This window comes from Tamandua tetradactyla, chromosome 5, assembly GCF_023851605.1.
Source record: "Tamandua tetradactyla isolate mTamTet1 chromosome 5, mTamTet1.pri, whole genome shotgun sequence".
NCBI lineage: Eukaryota > Metazoa > Chordata > Mammalia > Pilosa > Myrmecophagidae > Tamandua > Tamandua tetradactyla.
This window is the reverse complement of record NC_135331.1, coordinates 19,602,740-19,629,620: the sequence shown is the minus strand read 5'-3', so window position 1 is coordinate 19,629,620 and position 26,881 is coordinate 19,602,740. Positions and strand designations below refer to the sequence as shown.

Sequence of the window (26,881 nt, the reverse complement as noted above, 5' to 3'; positions counted from 1 at the left end):
CTTTGTGGTCCAGCATCCTGAGGGAATATCCCTGCTGGAACACAGAGATTTATCAACAAAATTGTCCAGCAGAATGCTGCTTGCAGTAGCAAACTATTGAAAACCACCTATATAGCCAACAGAAGACAGAGTAAATAAATTAGGTTGCACCTTATCAATGGACTGCCATGCAGCAGTCAAATATAATGATAATACAATGATGTACGTTTGTTGGTAGCTATAAGGAAATGTTTGAGTTTTTAAGTGAGAAAACATGTTAAAAAAGTAATAGGTACAGCATGATTCTGGTTTGGTTTTTTTTGAAAAAATGATATATGTGCATATGCACAGGTCAAAGATATGAAAGGACAGAGCCCCAAATGCCAGCCAACTGTGGTGATCTCTAGGGGCCAGGATTATGACAGATTTTATCTCTTGTTCTTAGTTTATGTGCATGTTCTATTACTGTGTAATGAATACTATTTAGTTGCATAATATGCGAAGGGGAAAAAAGTTAAAAAGAAAAATAGTGACAGTGCAAGAGTAGTTCGGTGGTAGAATTCTCGCCTAGCATGCAGGAGACCTGGGTTCGATTCCCAGACCATGCACTTCCCCAAAAAACAAACAAAAAATTCATAGCGGGGTACTCACATGGGAAAATAACAAAATGTGACGCTGCCATACAACATGAAAAAAAAAAAGTAAATGGCAAAATAAGTCTGACAAAGGGAGATTGGTAGTGTTGTGTTGACAGCGTTTTATCAAAGGCGGAGTAATAAAGTGTCAGTGACGCCCTATCGGAGGTGACAACATGGAAGGGTAGGGGAGGCTTTCTCTGCAACAATCATCACCGACTCTGACAATGAAACTGGGCTCTAGTGCCTGCTGCTCTGGGCCTCGTGAGTGGAACGTGAGAGGTAAGGCGTGCAGGTGTCTCAAGGTGAGTGACATCTGTGGTGCAAACATATTTATGAACAAAGAAAAGAAATACACGCTCAAATTTACTTGCCATCTGATTTGAAAATACATGATTAAAATTTCACAAGATGTGAACAGCTATGCATCCATCACTCTCCTAAATGTCTTGAGTTCAGCTTCTTCAGGAAACAGCTATGATAATGTCCAATTTTAAAGCATTTTTTTTTCAAATGCCACCTAATGGTACCTGCCGATGCACCAGAATGAGTTTGTATTGACTAGATTTGATGTCAGAACGTAAGCCAAGTTGTGTCCTCAACATAAGACCTATTTCTTGTAGAATAAGATCTGTCCCCAGGTCCCACAAGGTACGTCAGTGTTTCACTGGATTCTCAAAAAATCACTTTCTTTGTGACTTTTGCTTAATTATAATCATAATATGCCAGTAATAATAATTGGGGGTTCTGATAGTCAGGACATTTATAGACATCATTTGATTTTAGGGCAATTAAAAGTTTAAGTGAAGTGAGGCAAGATGGCGGCATAGGGGAGTGTGGAAATTAGTTTGTCCTCTATGGCAACTAGTAAATAGCCAAGAAATGTAGGGAACAACAGTTGGGGGTGCCTCAGTGACCGGAAACACACTATACCATCAGTCTGGAGTGGTGAAACAGCCAAGCTCCCACTCAGACTGTAAGTCTCCAAAGCTGCAGAGGGTGGTACCCCTCCCCACAGGGCATGGCAGGCTGGTTCCCTGAGGTAATGAGAAACCCCTCTCAGCCTTGTGGGAATAACTGTCCCACCTGGCGTGGACAGTGGTTGCCCCACCCCACGCCATCTTGCTCGGCAGGTGGCCATAGTTGGGGAGAGGCAGGGCTGAGGGGAAGAGGTGGGTCAAGAGCCACATCTGTTGGGAACCCTCAGGTAGACTGCATCCCCTCCATGACACTGGGGCCTTGGTTTAGTGAGTAATTACTGACAAACCAGGGTAAAATGGGACCTTCAACAGAAACTCAAGCAAACTTAGATGAGTCCAGGAATTCAACTTGCAAAATAACTTCATCAAAATAAACAAATGCCCTGAACACAACAGAAAATCACAAAACACATGAAGATTCAGGCAGATACGGCCCGGCCAAATGAAAACACCGGAGGGGTTGCAGAATTTCGAACAATTAATCAAGGATGTTCATCAGGACATAAAGGATATAAAAAGACACTAAAGGAGCATAAAGAAGAATTTAAAAGAATAAATAGAAAAATAGTGGCTCTGACAGAGATGAAAGATACCGTAGGCCAAATTAAAAATAGACCAGAGACACACAATACCAGATTTGAAGAGATGGAACGAAGAATAAGTGTGTTAGAAGATAGCACAATAGAACCTGAATGCACAAAAGAACAAATGGCAAGAAAGGTGGGGAAAAAAATGGAACAGGATTTCAAGGAAAGGACAGACAACATGAAGAGCACAAATATAAGAATCACTGGTGTCCCAGAGGAGAAAAGAAGAGTAAAGAGCTAGGAAGGTTAACTGAAGAGATAATGGGGGGGGGGGGGGGACTTCCCAACTCTTATAAAAGACATAAATATGCAAATCACAGAATCCCAAATGAGCCCCAAATCATGTGGATCCAAATAGACTTAGTTGAACACCATAGGTACATGGAACCTTGAATAGGGCATGAGATTTTGTAGGTTTGTCCAGAGTGATGCCTCGATAAACCCCAGAAGCATTTGAACAGTGAATAAAAAAGTATTTGCAAAGTCCCCTTGGGGGAATGGTGAGAAAGGGGGAAAATTCAACTTCCCTAAGAGGAGAATTCCTGATATTCTCACAAGCAGTGGGGACAACCAAAGCAATAGGCTGAGCCTCCCAAAATCTTGGGGTTTGTTCATATGAAACTTAACCCCGCAAAGGATAGGCTAAGCCTACTTAAAATTAGGCCTAAGACTCGCCCCCAACAGAACCTCTTTTGTTGCTCAGATGTGGCCTCTCTCTCTCAGCCAACACGACAAGCATACTCACTGCCTTTCCCCTCTCTACATGGGACATGACTCCCAGGGGTGTGGACCTTCCTGGCAATGTGGAACAGAAATCCTAGAATGAACTGTAACTCAGGACCAAGGGATTGAGGAAACCTTCTCAACCAAAAGGGGGAAGAGTGAAATGAGGCAAAATAAAGTGTCAATGACTGAGAGATTCCAAACAGAGTCGAGAGGTTATCCTGGAGGTTATTCTTATGCATTAAATAGATATCACCTTTTTAGTTAAGGTGTAGTGGAGAGGCTGGAGGGAACTGCCTGAAAATGTAGTGCCGTGCTCCAGTAGCCATGTTTCTTGAAGATAATTGTATAATGTTATAGTTTTTGCAATGGGACTGTGGGACTGTGAAAACCTTGTGTCTGATGCTTCTTTTATCTACCTTATGGACAGATAAGTAAAACATATGGATTAAAAATAAATAAATAATAGGGGGAATAAATGTTCTAATAAATTTAGTAGATTGAAATGCTAGTGATCAATGAAAGGGAGGGTTCTAAGGGGTATGATATGTATGTTTTTTTTTTCTGTTTTCATTTTATTTCTCTTTCTGAATTGATGCAAGTGTTCTAAGAAAGGATCATGATGATGAAAATACAACTATGGATAAAAAAGAATGTTATTATTGTATGTTGATGGTTTTATTAATAAAAATAAAAAAAGAAATGCTAGTGATCAATGAATGGGAGGGGTAAGGGTTGTGGCATGTATGAATATTTTTTCTGTGTTTCTTTTTCTGAATTGATGCAAATGTTCAAAGAAATGATCATGATGATGAATATACAACTATGTGATAAAAAAAAGAATGTTCATATTGTATGTTGGTTGGTTTTATTAACAAAAATTAAAAAAATAATCTTCCTACAAAGAAAAACCCAGGGCCCAATGGCTTCAGAGGGGAATTTTATCAACATTCAAAAAGAACTAGGGTCTTCCAAACAGCCAGACCTAGAGCTGTGTCCCAGAGGAGCTGAGTGGAGGCCCACAGACACTTGGAGAGGAAACCACTGGCATCAGAAGCTGGAGGCAATGGAACCAGAAACAAGACCAGCAGACACCAGCCATGTGCCTGCCCATGAGAAAGACATCTGCCTTTCTTGAGTCAAGGTATTTTTCTCTGGATGCCTTAATTTGGCCACTTTTATGGCCTTAGAATTGTGGACTTATAACTTCATAAATTTCCTTTTTAAAAGCTGTTCCATCCCTGGTAAATTGCATTCCAGCAGCATTTAGCAAACCAAAAGACCCAAACACCCCTTAAGATTGGGAGAAGGATCAAAGTAGAAGAAGGAGTTATAACAGAGAAGATAGGATTTAACAAATGAGTATGACTGGTAATCAATATATTGATTTGTCTCCAAAGTCTTAGAGCCGTTAGAAGGAAAAACCTAAAATTGTGGAACTGTAACCCACATCAAACTCTGTAATCTGTTTTACAGCTACTTGCTACAATGTGCTTTGAAATTTATTGCCTTTTCGTATACATGGTATATTTTACAATTTAAAATGTTAAAAAATAAATGGGAAAAATAGAATAAATGGGCATGGGAGAGCTGGATATCAATAGTGAAAGGAATGAAAGAGGACCCCTACCTTATATCCTTTACAAAAATTAATTCAAAATGGATCAAAGACCTAAATATAAGGGCCCGTATCATAAAACTCCTAGAAGATAATATAGGGAAATATCATCAAGACCTAGTAAACTTACACCCAAAGCATAAGCAATGAAAGAAAACATAAATAAATGGAAATTCCTCAAATTCAAAAACTTCTGTGCCTCAAAGGACTTTGTCAAATAGGTGAAGAGGCAGCCAACTTAATAGGAGAAAATATTTGGAAACCACATTTTGGATAAAGGTTGGAAATCCATTGCACATAAAGAAGGTATACAACTCAACAACAAAAGAACAAACAATCCAATCACAAAATGGGCAAAGGTTATGAATAGATGTTTCTTCGAAGAGCAAATACAAATGGCTAACAAGCACATGAAGTGATGCTCATCTTCATTTAGCTATAAGGGAAAAGCAAATCAAGACTACAATGAGATACCATGTCACACCTATGAGAATGGCTGCTATTAAAACAGACAGGAAATTACAAATGTTGGAGAGGATGTGGAGAAATTGGAACACTTATTCACTGTTGGTGGGAATGTATAATGGTACAGCCGCTGTGGAAAACAGTTTAGCGGTTCCTCAGAAAATTAAATAATGAGTTGCCCTATGACCTGACAACATCACTACTTGGTATATACCCAGAAGAGCTGACAGCAGTGACACGAAAAGGCATGTGTACACCGATGTTCCTAGCAGCATTATTCACAATTGCCAAAAGATGGAAACAAACCAAATGCCCATCCCTACAGACGAATGGATTAACAAAATGAGGTATATACATACGATGGAATATTATGCAGCAGTAAGATGAAATGACGTCCTGAAGCACATGACAAGGTGGATGAGCCTTGAGAACACAATGCTGAGTGAAATAAGCCAGACACAAAAGGATAGATACAGTATGGTTCCACTTTTACAACCATGGTAAAGGTAAAATCAGAGGTTTATAATACAGAATATAGGGGACCTAGAGATTCACAGAAGCTAGAGATGCGTGAACGGTTAGCTAATGGGGTTGAACTCAAATGTAACGGAATTGACAGATGTAAAGGCAATTCACTAGTGGGTCTATAAGTAATGCTACCATATTGAAGGTGAACATGATTGAAATGCGTTGTGCAGACCCATGTGTCCCACCAATTAACACCACAAATATAAATGAGTTCTTGCATCAACTACTTCAAAGGTATGAATCTTGTACAAAGACTCACTAATAGATGAATATAGGGGGAAAACCACCATCACATGCTATGGCCTATGGTTAGCAGGAGGACATCAACAGTACCACAGCACTACCAGGAATAAATAATTGGGGGAGGGGAGTGACAAGAGATAAGGGGAGGTTTAGATTTGATGTTTGGCAAGGCTGTGTTTATTGGTTCTTTGTCTTTGCAGACCAATGAAAACTGCAGGTGCTGCTGACTGTACAACTAAGTGAGGACACTGTCAGAAATGGATGGTTTATTTTGGACACTATCCATGATGCCCAATAGATGGAGGGAGCCAAAGGGTACAATGACTGAGAATCAAAATGACGAATGGTGATACATTTATATGATGGAATGTGGTGCAGCTACAAAAAGGAAGGATGTTGAGAGGCATACAACGAACTGAGTAATATTGGGGACAATGTTTGTGCAAAATAAACCAGAAACAAAAGAACAGATATGCTAAGGTCTCTTTCAGAAAATACTTTTCAGAAAATTGGAGCCTAGATTGTAAGTCCTTATCACAGCCACACTTAGTCTGAAGTTATAAACTTATTTCTAGATTCTGAGACACCGAGCTCTGTGTGTATCAGCTGGTATTTCCCTGGAACTGTGGGTATCTCTGTGACACCTCATACCTAGAGTTGGAGTTCTGCAGCCTTCAACGTCAGCATTGCTACATACGACAACTGCTAAAGTGACCAAAAGAGAGAGATCAGGTTTCAGAGATAAAAACAAAGCTGATCCGGTTAGGATTAAGGTAAATTAGAAAATAGGGCAAAGGATGACAGGGTATGTATGTACTCTAGACCTTCACCCACTGTACAAGAACAAAGACAGAGAGGTTTACTGTGTCTAGAACCTAATTTACTGTAACACGAAATCTAAATCAAACTTCCTGGATAGCTCATTTAAACAACCTAAACACAGGGAACCCAGAAAAGGAATGAGGCCTTGTAATTCTGTGCGGCCCTAATGTAAGGCCTCAGAAAGAATTCAGATTATGATAGGCTGGTAATTAAAAAGGATTGGAAGAGTCCTGTGGGACTGGAGAAAAAAATATGCAACTACCACATTTTCCTCTCTGGGAAATGCCTGGTAGTCTCTCAGACATAGGGAGTCCCAAGAAAACAGGCCAAACCCTTGGTTTTGAGTCTTGCCCCTACCACACTAATTTCTGTAGTGGAGAAGCTAATACTACCTGTAATTGTGCCTAGGAGTTGCTTCCAGGAAACCTCTTTTGTTGCTCAGATGTGGCCTTTCTCTTGCTAAACCTAACCCTGCAAGAAAAATCACCACCCTCTCCCCTACGTAGGACATGACATCCAGGGGTATGAGTGTCCCTGGCGATGTGGGATATGTCTCCTAGGAACGAGCCCAGCCCTGGCACCATAAAATTGACAATGCCTTCCTGACCAAAAGGGGGAAAATAAATTGAACAAAATAAGGTATTGGTGGCTGATAAGAGTTCAAACGGAGTTGAGAGGACATTCTGGAGGCTGCTGCTACTCAAGTTTCAGCTAGATATTGCTAATTACCAGATGCACCAGTCTGAATCTGTTGTGTAACCCCCAAAACCCAAGTTCTTTAATCCTTATTCAGTATTGCTGGGTGGAAGCTGTTTGATTGTTTCCATGGAGATATAATCCACCCAATTGTGGGTGGGAACTTTTGATCTGACACTTTCTATGGAGATGTTACTCCACCCATTCAAGGGGGAGCTGCTTACTGGAGGCTTTTAAGAGGGAACCATTTTGGAAAAAGCTTTAGAGCCACCAGAACTGACAGAGTCAACAGAATGGACAGAGTCCCAGGGAAGCCGGTGAAGATTCCTGGAGAGCAAGCTAGTAGACCTCACCATGTACCTCTCCAGCTACGAGAAAAACCCTGAATGTCATCAGCCTACTTGAGCCAAGGTATCTTTCCCTGGATACCTTAGATTGGACAGTTTTATAGGCTGGCTTTAATTTGGACATTTTCACAGCTTTGGAACTGTAAATATGCAATTTAATATTCCCCTTGTAAAAATCCATTCTTTTTCTGGTACATTGCGTTCTGGCAGGTCCAACCAACATCATTCCCATAAACCCTAGAGAACACCTAAGGCTCTGAGGCTCTACAAAAGCTTCAGGCAGTAAATCTGACTTTCCTGAAACTTATAACTTTCAAAGGGATCCTAGGCCAGGCAAGTCCTGAAACCCAGAGGGGCCAGCCTCTCCAATAACAACAACTAGTTCCATCCCCTATTCTATATTGTTCATGCCCCTTTCCAACATGAGAACATTAGAATGGGTGTAGCCCAAAGACCCCTATAGATTGGGAGTTGGATCAAAGGACTTATAACGAAAAGGTATGACTGCTCAATTACTACAATGACATTTCTTTTGGCTTCTGGTGTTTTGGAGCAGCTAGAAGATAAACCTGAAGTTGTGGAACTGTAACCCATACCAAACTTTGACATCTGTTCTGTAACTACTTCTTAAAATGTATTCTGAAAATTATTGTTTTTAAAATTATTTTTTACCTTTTGAATATATTTTATGATAAAAAAAAGTTAAAAAAGAAAAAAAAAACATATCTCCTAGTTACCAAGAAAACATAATCCCATATCAAATAAACTCTTACCGTATTATTAAAAAAAAAGTTTATAAAGCATCCCCAAATCACTCTCTCTTTCTGCAGGGTAATTTAGCTATATATGTATATATTGCCTTAAAGGTATAGATATGCCACTTTCATCCCGAGGAACTTTTCTGGCAAGATGAAAAGGTGTATCCATGAGGACACTATCAGCAGTGTGAATTACAGCAGGACAAACACCTCAGTGTCCGGCAGGGGACAGTGCAGGGGGAATGCAGCCAACACAGTCTCATGCGATACATCTGAGCTTGGTGCTGCCACCTAACATTTCTGTAGGTGTGTGCATATATATATATCTCATAAGATCTGTAGACATATTCTCCGATACAAATTACTTTAAAAATTGATACATAGCAAGGTGTGCACATGCATGTAATACAGTACAAAAGTGTTACTAGGGAAGTTATCCTGGAGTACTTGAATTATAGCTAATTAAAATAATTTTCTACTTTGGTTATCTTTTTTTCCCTTAATTTTTCTACAAGTTACGCATGACTTGTACAATAATAAGATGTACTGCTTCACTCATGTTTGTAAAGCAATTATGAATAACTCTCTGAAATGCAGACAAAATCAGTGTTTAATGCAGTTTTAAATTGAGTAATCTAAGAGATTGGAATGAAGTAAATAATGTTCATTTTAAGACACCGTCTTAGACAGGATCCAGGCAGGAAATCACAGTGCACGCCAAGTGTTTCAATAGAGGGAATTGAATGTAGGGGCCTGGGTACAAAGATATAAAGAGCCAAGAAACCAAATAAAGGACTGTGAGACTGGCCAGAGGTTAGCCACAGAAGGCAGCTGCCGCTTCCCCCAGGGCTGGGGGGACAATGAGAAGAGGTGGCGGCTTTCAAACCTGGGCTCCCTGGCAGGAGCTGGGATCACGGAAATGTAGCTTCAGTTGGGGCTGCCACCAAAAGCTGAGCTGGAGGGAGGGAGATCCCTGCTTCCTCCTTTCTCTGCCCCTCCAAGTTTCCTGCCAGTGCCTCCTACTGGCTGAACCTTCCTGGAGGCCAAGTGGCAAGGACACCTGGGAACTGTAGTTTGTAAGGAAAAGCAGGAGCTGGACGTGAGGGCCAAAGCAAATGGTCATGGTCACAGCTTATGCAAATGCCTTAGTCCCAAGTTCTCAATGGCACTACCCAGGTAACTTGCAATGCAGCTTTTTATTTGGGATTTTTCTTTTTTTATTCTGCTTATGAAGCAGACAAATGTACATTGCAGAAAATCTGAAAAAGATAGTAAATTAGGAGGCATTATAAACCAGGCATAACTTCACCCTGTTCTTTGCGGAAGCCCTTTCAGCCTTGCTTTCTATGACTGCCCAAAGCCCAGCGTCATAAAAGCCATCTTGGAGGCGGTAGTTTTTTTATTTTTGGAACCCGTCTCCCTTGGATGTGTCATTGGTCTTGACAGCCTTGGGTTTTTCCGTTGCTTTGCAGGGTGTGGGTGAGGAAAACATTGTTTCCGGGAAGACAAAGTCAAATCTCTGCCCGCTCACATTTCCTGCAGCGTGTATGAACAGCATCCCACCTGACTCATCCATCAACGAGTCTTTGAAAGCAGGAGCAGGGAGAGATGCCACGTGGCATCCTGTAATGTGTCAGGTTTAAAAGGTGGGAAGTGTGGGGTGGGGGTGGGGGGTGGGGGTCGAGCGTCACTGACCCACAGTGGAGCCTTAGGCAGGGTTTCTGGCAGGTCTACTCATATTCAGTAGTCATGGACCAGGATTATTTAAAGTGTAACGTTTGGGAGTGATTTGGCTTAACCTGACACCTGATAAATAGGAGGGGGCAGCAATGAGTGAGAAGAGCTTTGCTGTCAGAAATACCCAGGTCTGAGTCTTGGCCCTGTCACTTAGGAGTTGGTTGAAACGGGGGCAGGTCACATACCCTCCTTGAGTCTCAATTTCCCCATTTCTGTGATGGAGCTAGTGATATGCACCATACTAAGGATATTCTTATTTAAAATACATGATTCTATTTGGTTCTCACCATATTATTTCCATTTTATAGGGGAGCAAGCTGAAGCTTAGAGAGGTGACAGTGGCATGTTATCAAGTTGACAAAGTCTGGATTCGAACCCCGGTTTAAGGGACATCAAAACCTCCATTCTATCAAAAGTACATGGAACCTTGAGTGGGCATGAGATTTTGTAGGTTGTCCAGAGAGATGCCTCGATAAATCCCAGAAGGAGTTGAACAGTGAACAAAAAAGTATTTGCAAAGTCCCCTTGGGGGAATGATGAGAAAGGGGGAAAATTCAACTTTCCCAAGTGGAGAATTCTTGATATTCTCACAAGCAGGGGGACAACCAAAGCAATAGGCTGAGTCCCCAATCTTGGGGTTTGTTGATATGAAACTTAACCCCACAAAGGATAGGCTAAGTCTACTTAAATTTAGGCCTAAGGTTCACCCCCAAGAGAACCTCTTCTGTTACTGAGATGTGGCCTCTCTCTCAGCCAACATGACAAGCAAACTTACCACCCTCCCCCTGTCTACATGTGACATGACTCCCAGGGGTGTGGACCTTCCTGGCAACATGTGACAGAAATCCTAGAATGAGCTAGGACTCAGCACCAAGGGATTGAGAAAACCGTCTTGACCAAAAGGAGGAAGACAGAAATGAGACAAAATAAAGTGTCAATGACTGAGAGATTCCAAACAGAGTCTAGAGGTTATCCTGAAGGTTATTCTTAGGCGTTAAATAGATATCATCTTTTTAGTTACAGCATAACAGAGAGGCTGGAGGGAACTGCCTGAAAATGTAGAGCTGTGTTCCAGTAGCCTTGTTTCTTGAAGATGATTGTATAATGATATAGCTTTCACAATGTGATCGTGTGATTGTGAAAACCTTGTGTCTGATGCTACTTTTATCTACCTTATGGACAGATGAATAAAACATACAGATTAAAAATAAATAAATGATAGGGGGAACAAATGTTCCAATAAATTTAGTAGATTGGAATGCTAGTGATCAATGAAAGGGAGGGGTAAGGGGTATGGTATGTATGAATTTTTTCTGTTTTCTTTCTATTTCTTTTCCTGAATTGATGCAAATGTTCTAGGAAATGATCACGATGATGAATATGCAACTATGTGATGAGAAAAAAGAATGTTCATATCGTATGTTGATTGTTTTAATAAAAATTAAAAAACCAAAAAAACCCTGCGTTCTTCTGAGCACGTGAGCGGGGCGGGAGCCTACCTTCTTAGACTCCATCCTGCTCTCCTTTCCCCATTTGGCGTAGCAGGAGTAACAGAGGGATGGCAGTCGCTGGCTACTGATTTAAAGACACTACTTCCAAAGCTGGTCCACTGAATTTTACTAGATTTTGTCATAAAAACTTATAAGTGGCAGAAAATCAGAACGATTTGTTGATGGTCTCAGCCAGAATGCCATTCTTCTGAGTTTCTACTCTTCTCCATGTTTTATGAAAGAACGTTTCAAAATCATCTTTGTTATTCCTTAAAATATGATCTACATCCTAGAATTAGATTGAGACGGAAATGAACTCCTGCTAAATGTGATGGGGCTGGAACAGGCAGCAGGGGAACCGTGGGGATGCTCCGTTGAGTGGCGAGGGGAAGGGAGATCATTTGGAAAGAGGGTACCAAGGAGCAAGCAGAATGATTAGCAAATTTGACATTCACAATGGAGAGGCTGAAAAGATCGAAATAGGTGAAGACTGGGTGGGGTCCATGCCAAGAATATACACATGGGCCAAGTACCTCAGTTCAGGCCCCGATACTCGAGGTTTGGTGGTAGCCAGTTGTTTTAGTTTGGTAAAGCTGCCGGAATGCGACAGTCTAGAAACAGAATGACTTTTATAAAGAGAAATTATTAAGTTATGAGTTTACAGTTCTAAAGCTATAAAAATGTCCAAACTAAGGCATCCAGAGAAGGTTTGATTCGAGAAAGGCCAAAGGGCCCAGGACACTTCTGTTAGCTGAAAAGGCACATGGTGACATCTGCTAAGCTTTCTTTTCTGGCTTCTCGTTTCACAAAGCTTCTCCAAGCAGCATTTTTCTTCTGCATCTCCAAAGGTCACCGTGTGGACTCTGTCAGCACTTCGGCCTTTTCCAAAATGGTTTTCCTTTTAAGGGGCTCCAGTAAGCAACTCCACCTTGAATGGCTGGAGATACATCTCCATGGAAACTATCTAATCAAAAGTTACCATCCACAATTGGGTGAGTCACATGTCCAAGGAAACAATAAAAAAGATCCCATCCAGCAATACTAAATGAGGATTAAAGGACATGGCTTTTCTGGGGTAACCAATAGCTTCAAACCAGCACACCAGTAACTTTCCTTTGGGGAAAATGAGGTCTTTTTGTCATCAGATATAAGCCAGGGATTACCTTGAACTAGTGGCTGCATCCAAACACAGACCTGCAGAATGAAATAGAGAGGATGCTATTGAATTATTTAAAGACTCCCTTTGCTGAATATTCAGAGAGACTACTTCATTTTACATATTCTCATGTTCCCAGGATAAAATAGTAGGGGGGAGCAGGAGATTGGAGGAGAGAAGTCATGGGGGGAGAAGAGCAAGCCCTCTCCTGAGAACCAGAAGGAGAGAACAAGCCTGCAGGAGTCCCCTGCTGGGAGGTGTGGGTGGGCAGCGATCTCTGGGAAAAAAGCTTCTAGCACCCATTTCCTGGCACGGACCCAGGCCCTGTGTTCCATGCAGAGGTGCTAAGCACCTGGAGAGGTGGATGCCACACAGGCTTGAGGTCTCACCCCACAGGCTTCACTCCACAGTGGAGCTGTCTGGCTTAAGGATACCACTCAACAGCCATGAACATGCTTAGCATCACCAATAATGGGACAAGCTGGCATTGTATGCCCCAAAATGGTGTGCTAAGAAAGACACATCATTACCCACATTGCCCAAAAAAATGTCTAACCTGAAGTTGCCTGTGAGGAAACAATGAGAAAAATAAAAAGTGAGGGCCAAATAAATGACCTGGTCTCATATGAAATGACAGCATCAGTGTCAATTGGCTCCTGCAGAAAGCAGACACTGAGAGTGGTGGATAAGAGGTTTAGGGGATAAGGGGGTGGGGGTAGGGGTGAATCTGTGCACCAGAAAAGTGGGAAGAAGCAGGAGCTGACAGAGAACCTTTAGCCGTGATGCAGATCTGAAACCTGCAAAAGAGAAAGAGGGAAGACGCAGGATTGAACATTCTCAGCTCAGGATGCAGATCTTGCAAAATCTTGGCCAACCCAACATGGAACTCTGAGCCAAGTCAGCCCATTGGAGGAGTTCCACCAAGGGCAGAAGTGGCAGAGCCCTGGACCACCCCCCCTTCCACAATGACTTGAAATGGCCACAGTGAGTCTGGATTGGCATAGAAGCTAACAGCGGGAGGCTCTCAGCTAGCTGCACTCCTGGCAGTGGTGGGAAGTTCTCTCATGGAGAGAAATCCAAGCTGTGCATGCCTGTGGCTTCCATTATGCCAGAAAGGATTAAAAAGCAGAGGATCAAGGGAATAGCTAGAGAAGGGATGAGAAGGCAATTGAGATGGTGATTCCAGGGTATAAGTGACCTGGGAGGGTCTTACATACCACATAGGGAGGCCCTGATTGCAAAAGCTGAAGAACTGAGATGGAGACAACTGGCGACCATCCTGGCTCATGCAAACAGCCTAATGTGCCCCATTCCAAATGGAAGCCTGAAGCCCTCAGGAATGCATGGATGGGGAGACGAGGACTAGGAAGTAAGCCAAGCTGCATTCCTTGATCGCGCTACCCTCACAGGCACAGCTCTGTGACCCATAACTCACCCCACACCCCAAGCAACTGAACCCTGCCACCCACACCCTCCTTCCTGTGCTCAAAGCACCCCACCCCCTCCCCATGTATACCCACTCCATACCCCCACTACAAGCTTATGCACACCTGCCCCAACCCAACTCATTTTATGAAGCTAACATCATTTTTTTTGGGGGGGGTGCATGGTCTGGGAATTGAACCCGGGTCTCCCACATGAAAGGCAGGCATTCTAACCACTGAACTATCTGTGCACCCCAAGCTAACATCATTTTAATACTAAAACAGGTAAAGATGCTATAAGAAAGGAAAACTACAGGCAATCTCCCTAATGAACACAGATGCAAATATTCTCAACAAAATACTAGCAAGTTGAATCCAACAACACATTAAAAGAATTATACACCACGACCAAGTAAGGTATACACCAGGAATGCAAGGGTGGTTCAACACAAGAAAATAAATTAATGTAATACAGCACATTACATTTTCGAAAGGGAAAAATCACATGATCATCTCGACTGATGTTGAAAAAGTATTCAACGAAATTCAACATCCTTTTCTGATAAAAACACTTCAAAAGATAGTAATCAAAGGTGACTTCCTCAATATGATAAGTGGCATATATAAAAAAAATGATAGCTAGCATGATACTCAATGGAGAGAGACTGAAAGCTTTCCCACTAAGATTGGGAATGAGACAAGGATGCCCTCTGTCACCACTATTACTCAACATTGTGCTAGAAGTTCTAGCTAGAGCAATTAGGCAGTACAAAGAAATAAAAGGTATCCAAACTGGAAAGGAAGAAGTAAAACTTTCATTATGACATGATACTACACTTGGAAAATTCTGAGAAGTCTACAACAGTTACTTGAGTTAATAAACAAATTCAGCAAGGTAGTGGGATACAAAATTACTGTGTAAAAATCAATAACATTTCTATATACAAGCAATGACCTGAGGAGTCAGTTAAGGAAAAAATGCCATTTAAAACAGCAACTGAAAGAATCAAGTATCTGGGAATGAAAACTAGCAACATAAAGGACTTGTACACAGAAGACTACATAACATTGCTAAAAGAAATCAAAGAAGATCTAATTAGATGGAAAAACATTTCCTGCTCGTGGATAGGAAGGTTAAATGTAGTTAAGACGTCAATTCTACCCAAACTCATCTACAAATTCAACCCACTACCAGTCAAAATTCTCACAATCTACTTTGAAGACTTGGGAAAGCTAGTTACCAAATTCATCTGGAAGGGAAAGAGACCCAGAATAGCTAAAAGTATCCTAAAAAAGAACAAAGTGGGAGGATTAACAGTCCCTGACTTTATCTATTATAAAGCCACAGTGGTCAAAACAGCACAAAATACCAGCACAAAGACAGAAGCACTGACCAATGCAATCAAATCGAGAGTGCAGAAATAGACCACCAAATCTATGGTCAACTGATCTTTGACAAGGCCCCTGAATCCACTGAAGTGGGACAAAATGGTCTTTTCAATAAATAGGCATGGGAGAACTGGCTATCAATAGCCAAAAGAATGAAAAAGGACCCCTACTTTATATCCTATACAAAAATTAACTCTAAGTGGATCAAACACCTAAATATAAGACCAGTACCACAAAGCTCCTAGAAGAAAATGTAGGGAAACATTTTTTTTTCCTTTGGCTTTTAGAAAGGAAATTTATTAAGTTGCAAGTTTACAGTTCTAAGACCATGAAAATGTCCAAATAAAGAAACCAACAGGTTACCTTCACTCAAGAAAGGCTGATGCCATTTGGAACACCTTTGTTAGCTGTGGCTGTATGTGGCTGGCATCTGCTGGGGTCTTTGGCTTCTGGACATCTGTCAGCTGGGAAGGCACATGGTAATGTCTGCTGGCTTTCTCTCCTGGCTTCTCGTTTCATAAGCATTCCCTAGGGGTGTTTTCTTCTGCATCTCCAAAGGTCTCTGGCTGTGTGGGCTCTGAAACTTTTTCCAAAATGGTTCCCTCTTAAAGGACTCTGGTAAGCAACCCCACTTTGAATGTGTGGAGACACATCTTCTGGAAACCACCTGATCAAAAGGTCCCACCCACAATTGGGTGGGTCATATCTCCACGGAAACAATGTAATCAAAAGATCCCACCGGGCAATACTGAATCATGGTTAAAGAACATGTTTAAAGAATTAGGGTACACAACATTTTCAAACCAGCACATATATTAAATAGTGTAATGTACCTTCCCGATGCTTGACTAATTGAAGTATTAATTCTGACTTGAGAATTTTTTTTTAAATTTTTTTTATTAATCAAAAAAAAGAAAAGAAATTAACACAACATTTAGAAATCATTCCATTCTACACATGCACTCAGTAATTCTTAGTATCATCACATAGATGTATGATCATCATTTCTTAGTACATTTGCATCGATTTAGGAAAAGAACTAGCAAAACAGCAGAAAAAGATATAGAATGTTAATATAGAGAAGAGAATTAAAATAATAATACTAATAAAATATATATATATATAAAAAAAGGAAAAGGAAAAAAAACAAAAGATACAAACAAACAAACAAACAAAAAACTATATTTCAGGTGCAGCTTCATTCAGTGTTCCAACCTAGTTACATTACACTTAGGTATTATTGTGCTGTCCATTTTTGAGTTTTTGTATCTAGTCCTGTTGCACAGTCTGTATCCCTTCAGCTCCAATTACCCATTATCTTACCCTGTTTCTAACTCCTGCTGGTCTCTGTTACCAATGATATATTCCAAGCTGATTCTCGAATGTCGGTTCACATCAGTGGGACCATACAGTATTTGTCCTTTAGTTTTGGGCTAGACTCACTCAGCATAATGTTCTCTAGGTCCATCCATGTTATTACATGCTTCATAAGTTTAGTCTGTCTTAAAGCTGCATAATATTCCATCGTAGGTATACGCCACAGTTTGTTTAGCCACTCGTCTGTTGATGGACATTTTGGCTGTTTCCATCTCTTTGCAATTGTAGATAATGCTGCTATAAACACTGGTGTGCAAATGTCCGTCTGTGTCTTTGCCCTTAAGTCCTTTGAGTAGATACCTAGCAGTGGTATTGCTGGGTCGTAATCCATTCTGCCAGTCTATGTCTTTTGATTGGGAAATTCAGTCCATTAACTTTTAGTGATATTTACTGTTTGGATAATATTTTCCTCTACCATTTTGGCTTTTGTATTATATATATCATATCTGATTTTCCTTCTTTCTACACTCTTCTCCATACCTCTCTCTTCTGTCTTTTCGTATCTGACTCTAGTGCTCCCTTTAGTATTTCTTGCAGAGCTGGTCTCTTGGTCACAAATTCTCTCAGTGACTTTTTGTCTATAAATGTTTTAATTTCTCCCTCATTTTTGAAGGACAATTTTGCTGGATATAGAAGTCTTGGTTGACAGTTTTTCTCTTTTAGTAATTTAAATATATCATCCCACTGTCTTCTAGCTTCCATGGTTTCTGCTGAGAAATCTACACATAGTCTTATTGGGTTTCCCTTGCATGTGACAGATTGTTTTTCTCTTGCTGCTTTCAAGATCCTCTCTTTCTCTTTGACCTCTGACATTCTAACTAGTAAGTGTCTTGGAGAACGCCTATTTGGGTCTATTCTCTTTGGGGTGCGCTGCACTTCTTGGATCTGTAAATTTAGGTCTTTCATAAGAGTTGGGAAATTTTCAGTGATAATTTCTTCCATTAGTTTTTCTCCTCCTTTTCCCTTCTCTTCTCCTTCTGGGACACCCACAACACGTATATTTGTGCGCTTCATATTGTCATCCAGTTCCCTGATCCCCTGCTCAAGTTTTTCCATTCTTTTCCCTATAGTTTCTGTTTCTTTTTGGAAATCAGATGTTCCATCCTCCAGTTCACTAATTGTAGCTTCTGTCTCTTTAGATCTACCATTGTAGGTATCCATTGTTTTTTCCATTTTTTCTTCTTTGTCCTTCACTCCCATAAGTTCTGTGATTTGTTTTTTCAGATTTTCTATTTCTTCTTTTTGTTCAGCCCATGTCTTCTTCATGTCCTCCCTCAATTTATTGATTTGGTTTTTGAAGAGTTTTTCCATTTCTGTTCGTATATTCAGCATTAGTTGTCTCAGCTCCTGTATCTCATTTGAACTATTGGTTTGTTCCTTTGACTGGGCCATATCTTCAATTTTCCGAGCGTCATCCATTATTTTCTGCTGGTGTCTGGGCATTTGATCAGATTTCCCTGGGTGTGGGACCCGGCTGGTTGAAAGGTTTTTCTGTGAAATCTCTGGGCTCTGTTTTTCTTTTCCTGCCCAGTAGGTGGCGCTCGTGGCGCTCGTCTGTCTGCGGGTCCCACCAGTAAAAGATGCTGTGGCTCCTTTAACTTGCCAATCCGAATCTCGCAGTCGGCCCGGGAAACCGCGCGTGGAGGGGGGGTCGCTGGCCACCTCGGCTTGGGGGAGTGCCGGTCCAAATTGCCCAGCTGGCCCGAGATGCCAAGCGTGGCGGGAGGGCCCCGCTATCCAACGTTTCCAGTCAGACCGGGGAGCCACGTGCGTGGAGGGGACCCCAGTCGCCAGCCGCCCCAGCCGGGAAAACGCGCGCCCCTCGGGTATCTCACCGCAGCGGATTCTCCCTGCCCGTTCAGCCATCCCAGAATGGGGTACGCTGTCTTTTTGGTCTCAGTCGTGGCTCTGGGAGCTGTTTCGTATTGTTTCTGTTTCTTTAGTTGCTGTTCTGGAGGAGGAACTAAGACCCACGCGTCTTACTCAGCCGCCATCTTCTCCGGAAGCCCTCGGGAAACATTTTTGAAACCTAGTAATAGGAGGTAGCTTCCTGAACTTTACACCCAAAGCACAAGCAACGAAAGAAAAAATAGATAAATGGGAACTCTTCAAAATCAAATTCTTCTGCTCCTCAAAAGACTTTGTCAACAAGGTGACGAGACAACAAACTCAATGGGAAAAAATATTTGGAAATCACACATTGGACAAAAGTTAGATATCCTGTAAATATAAAGAAATCACACAACTCAACAACAAAAGAACAAACAACCCAATTATAAAATGCACTAAAAATATAAATAAGCATTTTTCTGAAGAGCAAATACAGATGGCTAAAAAGCACATGAAGAGATGCTTCATATCATATATGCCACTTATCATAATTCTCATTGGCTATAAGGGAAATGCAGATCAAGACTACAATGAGATACTACCTTACACCTATAAAAATGGCTGCTATTAAAGAAAGAGGAAGCTACAAATGTCGGAGAGGATGTGGAGAAATTGGGACACTTATGCTCTGCTGGTGGGAATGTATAATGGTACAACCACTATGGAAGACAGCTTGGTGTTTCCTTAGGAAACCAAATATCGAGTTGACCTATGACTCACCAATAGTACTACTTGGCATATACCCAGAAGAGCTGAAAGCAATGACACAGACATTTGCACACCGATGTTCATAGCAGCATTATTCACAATCGCCAAAAGATGGAAAAATCCAAATGCCCATCAACAGATGAGTGGATTAAGAAAATGTGTACATACATATGATAAAATATTATGCAGTACTAAGACAAAATGAGATGAGGTCCTGAAGCATATGACAAGATGGATGAATCTTGAGGACATAATGCTGAGTGAAATAAGCCAGACACAAAAGGATAGATACTGTATAACTCCACTTTTATGACCAAGGTAAAGGTAAAATTGGAGGCTTATAATACAGAATATAGGGGACTTAGAGATATATAGAAGCTAGAGATGGTGAATGGGTTAGCTAATGAGATTGAACTCAAATATAAGGGAATAGATAGAAGTGAAGGCGGTTCTCTAGTGGGTCTATAAGTATTACTACAATATTGAAGGTAAACATGATTGAAAGGGGTTGTATAGACCTATATGTCCACTGATTAATGCTACAAATATAAATAAGTTCTTGCATAAAGAAAAAAAAAGGCAGAGGATCTGATCCTTTAGGAGACCAAAGGGAGACGGCAAATAAATGCAATGCACGGCCTCTTGATTGCATGCTGGCTTGAAAAGATAGAGCTAAGAAGGGCATTACTGGGATGAGTGGAGAAATGTGTACATGAACTATATATTAGATGGTATTCTATTAATGTGACATTCTCTGAGTATGTTAATTGGATTGTGGTTATGAAGGAGGATGTTCTCAGGTAATTCATTCCAGAGCATTTAGTGATGAAGTATCTGCAACTGACTCTCAAAGGGCTCAGTTAAAAAATAATACTCTACAGCCTCCCTACATTACACATGCATGTGTATATACATACAAGAGGATATACATACAAAATGACATGGCCAAATGTATAAGCCAAACCTGGCAAAATGAGAACAGTTAATTATTGCAAACTTTCTGTACGTGTGAGATATTTTAGGATAAAAAGTTGGAAGGCAAAAAACTGGGTTGACTGCAACCCCAATTTTAAGTCTCCTTTTGTTACCATGTGTAGTTCCTTTAGGTCATTTTCAAATGTCAGTAAAGATGGATGGTGATGATGGCACAACATGGTGAATGCATAAACACTGCTGAACTGCATACTTGAAAGTGGATAAAAATGGGAATTTTAAAGTTATATACAGGTTAGCACAAGACAAACTTTTAAAAAGCCTATAGAGTGGAGAGTGCATAGGTGGTTCTGTGGTAGAATGCTCACCTTTCATGTGGAGGGTGCAGGCTCGATTCCTGGACTATGAACCCCCCCCCCCCCCAAAAAAAACCAATAGAGCTTATCTGAGGGGCACTTTGGGCAATAAGGGAAGGGTCTGGGCTTCCCGCTGACATGCAGGGTGGGTGTTTAGACTGAGTTGGAGAACCAGGAAAGGCCCCCGTGCAGCTGAAGCTGGAGAAATGGGGAGCACTGAGGGCAACGAACTCTATAGGCCCCATCTGTTGCCCCAGCTATGTCCACTTGCCTTGGGACTAATCTGGAAGACTGGGAGTGAGGGAAAGGCAAGTACCCCCAGGTACTTCTCTGTGCACCGCACAAAAGGGGTCCCTTTTCCTATCCGGTGTCAAGAGATCGACGCCCTCCGCCATCTTGGTGGGCGCGGGAGGATGTGGGCAAGCAGTTGCTCTCCTTTAGTTCCTCTGGCAGGGGTCACCTCTCCTGCTGGGCTGGGGAGGAGTCAACCCTGTGAAGGAACAACTTCTGGGCTTCCTTGTCAGACCTGTGCAGCACAGGGGGGCAGGGCCCAGGCCCCAGCACCGAGACCCACCTCACAGGAGACCCAGGAAGGCGGCGCGGCCAGTTCTATCAGCACCTGCAAGCGGGCATCCCTGCTGTGACTATGAAGATTCCTGGTCGGGCCAATTGAAGACCTGGCCGAGGGAGGGTGGGAGTCCCGGCTGTATCTAACAGGGAAGAAGTAACTCCTCAAAAAGAAACTGGGCGGACGGGTGACAGTGGCTCCATGGCAGAGTTCTCACCTGCCATGCTGGAGACCTGGGTTTGATTCCTGGTGCCTGCCCATGAGGAAAAAAAAAAAAAAAAAAAGAAAAGGGAAACTGGGTGCTGTTAAGAAGTGGGATTGTATGCCTGGTGGCCAAAGCCAACAATGAGGAAGACTTATCCTGATTCATCCCGAGGAGTAAACTGTTTACCCCTCCAGGCAACTCACAAGGCCCGTTCCTCAAGGACACGCATCCTTACCACTGTACTGACGTTTGGGAAGAAATAATTCCCGTGCGGGGACCGTCCCATCCATCCTAGTGGGAGGAGCCGCATTCCTGGCCTCTGTCCACTGGATGCCCAAAGCTCCCCTCTCCCAAGTTGAGACAATCAAAAATGTCTTTAGATATTGTCAGACAGCTCCTGGGGGGGGGGGGGGCAAAACCGCCCCCTGATTGGGCGCCCCGGAGCTAAACCTGGAAGGGGAATCCATTTACAAGGGCCCCACTCTAAATCTCGGCCCAGTCTTTGCTGTTGGAGGAGACTCGGGCCATCGGAAAACACAAGCCACAAAATAAACGCTCGATTTGATGACGCACGGTTTATCTGCCCATCAATTCTGCTGAGGTTGGGGCCCCCTTCCCGCCACAGGCTGGTCTTGAAGTAAAAATCTGTTGAGCTCTGCAAGGGAAGTTGTCATCAGCAGTTTCCTTTTTTGTCCAACGATGCGGATTTTTCTGTGTAAGTTCCATTTGTGCTTTGGATGGGGGGCACTGGTAATAAAGGAACCCATTTTCTACTCTTGAAGGCCCTGTTCAATACAGCTGGATAAGCAAATGCTGGCAGTTATTTCTCACTGGCATGTGTTTGTGGATGAGTCTTTCTGGTTTGTTCTGCCGGAAACATTTAATTACGTTGCTTTAATCCTCACATCAACCTGGGGAAGTAGGTGTCTTCGTTCTCATTTTGCCAAAAAACGAATCAAAGACCTGGGAGGTTATGTCGCTTAGTCACGTCACTCCTGACCCGCCTACTCTCCTGCCCTTTAACCCAGGGCCCAGCAGTCTATCACCCACGACCAAACCTGGCTCACTCCTGGTCTTGGAAAATTAAAGTTTTATTGGAACAGCCACACCCATCCATTTACTATTGTCATTGGCTGATTGAGTACCATGACAGCACAAGGGGTGGTTGGGCCAGAGACTTGTGTGGTTGCAAAGTTGAAATATTTATTTACCTCCTCCAGAAAAGGTTTCCTGAACTCTGAACTAACCCATCAAGGCCTGTTGGCTTTACTTCCTAAGGAGCCCTCAAATCTGCCTTCCCTCCGTCCCTAATGTCACCACCACGCTGCTGCAAGCTATTGCTGACCCTCAGCTGGACACAGCACCCTGTCCCTGCTCCACTGTTGTCCCCCTCAGCCATGCTCAAACAGATGACGCTTCCAAAACGCATACCTTGTCCTGTCATTCCCTTGTTCACAACACTTTAAAGAATGTTCCTCGTTGCTCTTAGAATAAAGTCCAAAATCCCTCCTGGAACCTACCCAGCCCCATGTGATCTGGCGCCTTCCCACCAGTGGGTCTTTGGACCTGCTGTTCTCTCTTCCTGGGCTACTCTAGCCCAACCCTCTCCCTTTCAACTTGTTAACTCTGGTTCACCCTTGAAGTCTCTGCTTGAGGGCCACTTCCTGTGGAAAGCATTCTTTGATTCCTCTGAGTCTGGCAGGCTGCATTCAAGGACGTCCAGGTTGGGCACCGCACAGCTCTGGGGAGAGGCCCCATTTATGTTGTGGTCTATGTGAGAGCTCGCTCCTGCAGCTGTGCTATGTCCAATCTGTACAGCCGTACATGGCAGCCCTAATGGGCACCTCTACTAAATGCTCTTTTACCTTCCTAAGACTTCATATCATTTTTCATATTTTGCGATTGTAGATTTGTGTGATCATCTATCTCTCTCTCCAGACTGGACGTTCACGAGGGCAGGGCCCATGCCCATTTTGTCACCATTGTTTCTGCAAAGCATCACACAAATCCAGGCACATGGGAAGCACCATTCAGTGTTTGTCAATGACTGAATGAATCCTATCAGCTGGTATACAACTCTAAAGTCGATGTCCTTTTGTATCATGACTTCTCTTTGGTGCCCAGCTCTGCCTGGATGCTTGGTCATGTTCCAGCTAGAGCAGCCAACAAAGGGAACAGGTGATGTTGGGGGACTGCAGAAATTTGGGCCCACCCAGGTCTCCGCTACTCCCTTTCTCGTCAGAGCTAACAGCTTCATGGAATGGAAATGGACAGATTTGGCCAGTATGCAGCTGGCACGGCGGAAAGGCTATTGCCCTTTTGCTGGTGTTTTATCCCAGAGACCTAGGTGGCCTGGGGAGGGGGTGGGGATTATGGCATGACGGAGCACAGATTTGACGAGTCTGATAACAACAGCTGATGCTGACGACGGTTTCCCCGTGCCAGGCACTGTGCTGAGTTCCTCATGCACATTACCTCATTATGGTCAGCGACCCTACAGGGTCATTCTGTGGTCATTTCCACGGGATAGATAAAGATACGGAGGTGAAACGGTGAAGGGGCTTGTCTAAAGCCTCCCTCCTCAGGCGTGGTGGAGAGGGAATTTTAACCCAGCTGGTCTGATGCCAAAGGTTGGGCCCTTAAACTACTATACTTGCTCTTGCTAATGGGTTCCTGGGAAAATCCTCTCTCTGCAGGGAGGTGCCCTGCAGTTCTTAAAATGGATTGATGCAACTTGATTATAAATGGGATTTTAATCCAGACCCAGTGTTATGTGTGATCAGCTTCTGGAAATCACTCAAGGAAGGGTTGTCTGTCTACTCTCCTGTGTCCTCTGCTTCCTCATCAGTTCAATTCTCAGCCTCCCTTGCAGTTTGGGGAGAAGGTGAGCCTTGAGATTTAGTTCCAGCCAATGGGATGTGAGCAGAAACGATGTGGGTTGCATTTCCAGGCTCAGCCCATGGAAACTCACACTTGCTCCTCCATATTGTCCTTCCCTCCCCTCTGACTCGGGCAGTGACAGGGTGAGCTTGAAAGACCTGGGTTGAAAATGCAGAGCAGTCATCAACCTGTTCCAGCATAACTCTGATGAACTGATACCCAGCTTCCCAAATAAATAAAAGAAAGGAAGAAAGAAAGATAGAAAAAGAAAAAAGAAGCAAAACAAAGCGAAGAGAAGAAAAGATATATTAGGGGTCTATTTGTTACAGCCGCCCTAGCTTACCCTAACTAATATGGAAATATATTTCTCAGGATAGGGTAAGCCTGCTAGAGGCATTCTTGGTAAGCCAGGATCCCTCCTGGTTTGTTGTATTAATGAGATCCTCTGGGCCATCTTTCTGAGGCAGGTTGATGCAACAGTACCTGCACTCCCTCTCTGCTGCTCCTCTTGGAGCTACTGAGCTCTTGCAGAAAAGGAAGACTCTAGTTTCCTTGGAAACCCACAGGCTGCTGGGACAATTCCATCTGCTCTACCCATCAGAGTAGGCATTCCCTGCCTGGAGCAGTAAGACACTATATCTCTTTGTTTCAGTTTGCTAAAGCTGCCAGAATGCAATATACCAGAAATGGATTGGCTTTTACAATGCGGATTTATTAAGCTACAGGTTACAATTCTAAGGCTGTGAAATGTTTAAATTAGGACACCAATAAGAGGAAAACCTCTCAGGAAAGGCTGTTCTCAAGGGCTCTCTGCCACATGGGAAGGCACATGGCGACGTCTGCTGGCCCTTCTCTCTGGGTTGGTTTCAAAATGGCTCTCTCATCTCCTGTGTGTCCTTCTGGCCTCTCGTGGGGTGTTTTCCTTCTGTAAGCATCTGCGGATCCTCTTTTAGCTTCTCCGGGGCTAACTATGAATTTCATCCTAAAGCTCAGCTCTTCCAGGGCATTTTCTGACTCCAAGTGCCGGTCACTTGGTTTCATCTCTCTGCTCTCTCCATTGCCTCTGAGCTCTCTGTTTTCTCTTCATAGAGGACTCCAGTAAAGGGCTTAAGACCCACCTTGAATAGATGGGGTCACATCTCCATGAAAACAACCTAATCAAAAGGTCCCACCTACACTAGGTCTCCACCCATAAGAGCAGATTAGAAGAATGCGGCTTTTGTGGGGAATATACAGCTTCAAACCAGCACACTCCTATGGGCTGCTTTGAGGGGGACTTTTTGTTTCTTGCTGGGTCTAGGGAATATAGGAGGGAACATTAGAGTACGGACGATATTCACAGTTCGTTGTGTGCTGGGCTAAAAGCCCACTGCCTGTTGCCTCATTTAATCGCAACAGCCCTTTGTGGGCGGGAAAATGGCTATTTTGCCAATGAAGAAACTGAGACTAGAGGCCCCTCCGATGAATAAATGACCCAAAACAACAACAACAAAATGACAGTAGTAACAGCTACTGCTAACAGAGTGCCCTCTAGGGGCCAGGTATTGAGCTTGAGCTAAATGCTTTCTATACATTATTTCAATGAATCCTTAAGAGAACCCTATGAGCTGAGCATGTGAGGTTGCATTTTTTTCCCATCTTGCAAATGAGAAAAAAACATGAGCCTTAAAATTAAGCAACACAATGCATTATTTATTTATTCAATGAAATTTGTATTAAGTGCCTGATATATGCTGGGCCCTGGACCACGGGACTAGAGGGAGAAGGTCCGATTTTGTCCCCAGGGGCCCCCGGGGTGGACTTTTGCTTCTTGTCTTGTTTCATGACACACAGTAGCACCTCTAACCTGCTGTAAGACCCTTTCAGGGACTCAGTTTCCCCTCTCTAAATAAGGGAGCAGATCAGAAACAGAGATCCTAATCTGGTGGCTTTGTGTGATTTATTTGGTCTAAGCAGTGTTTTATGATCATAAGAATTCATTTCCAGCCTTTAGAAACCATGATGTTTTATATGAGCATCGGTATTTCTAGTTGTATGACAAAGGAAAAAGTTGCAGGAAATGTGATGGGTACAGGTATTTCCCCCCCACTTGGGGATAGGGAAAAGGAAGAGGGAATGTCCTTTGCCTCTACAAGTTATTGAGGAGTTGGCTGCAAGTCAAGCAGTGTGCGAAGCGTTTTACAACACCAATCTCATTAGCTTCTTCCAACAACCCAAAGAGGTGGTTATCGATAAACCCATTTAACTGAAGGGGAAATGGAGGCACAGAACATGAAATCCAGTGCTCAGGTTCACACAGCTTGTCAGTTGTTGGAGCCAAGACTTCAACCCTACCTCCTTGCTTTGAAAACTTGAGTCCTTAACCATTACTTCTCCCTGAAAACTCA

The 26,881-nt window shown here is 42.8% G+C and overlaps 1 protein-coding gene across 7 annotated transcripts in view; it reads right to left on the bottom strand.

The window, feature by feature from the left end:
* CCDC60 (coiled-coil domain containing 60) overlaps positions 1-26,881 on the bottom strand; it is a 208,678-nt gene that overhangs the window by 115,016 nt on the left and 66,781 nt on the right. The gene's annotated exons all lie outside the window — the stretch shown is intronic.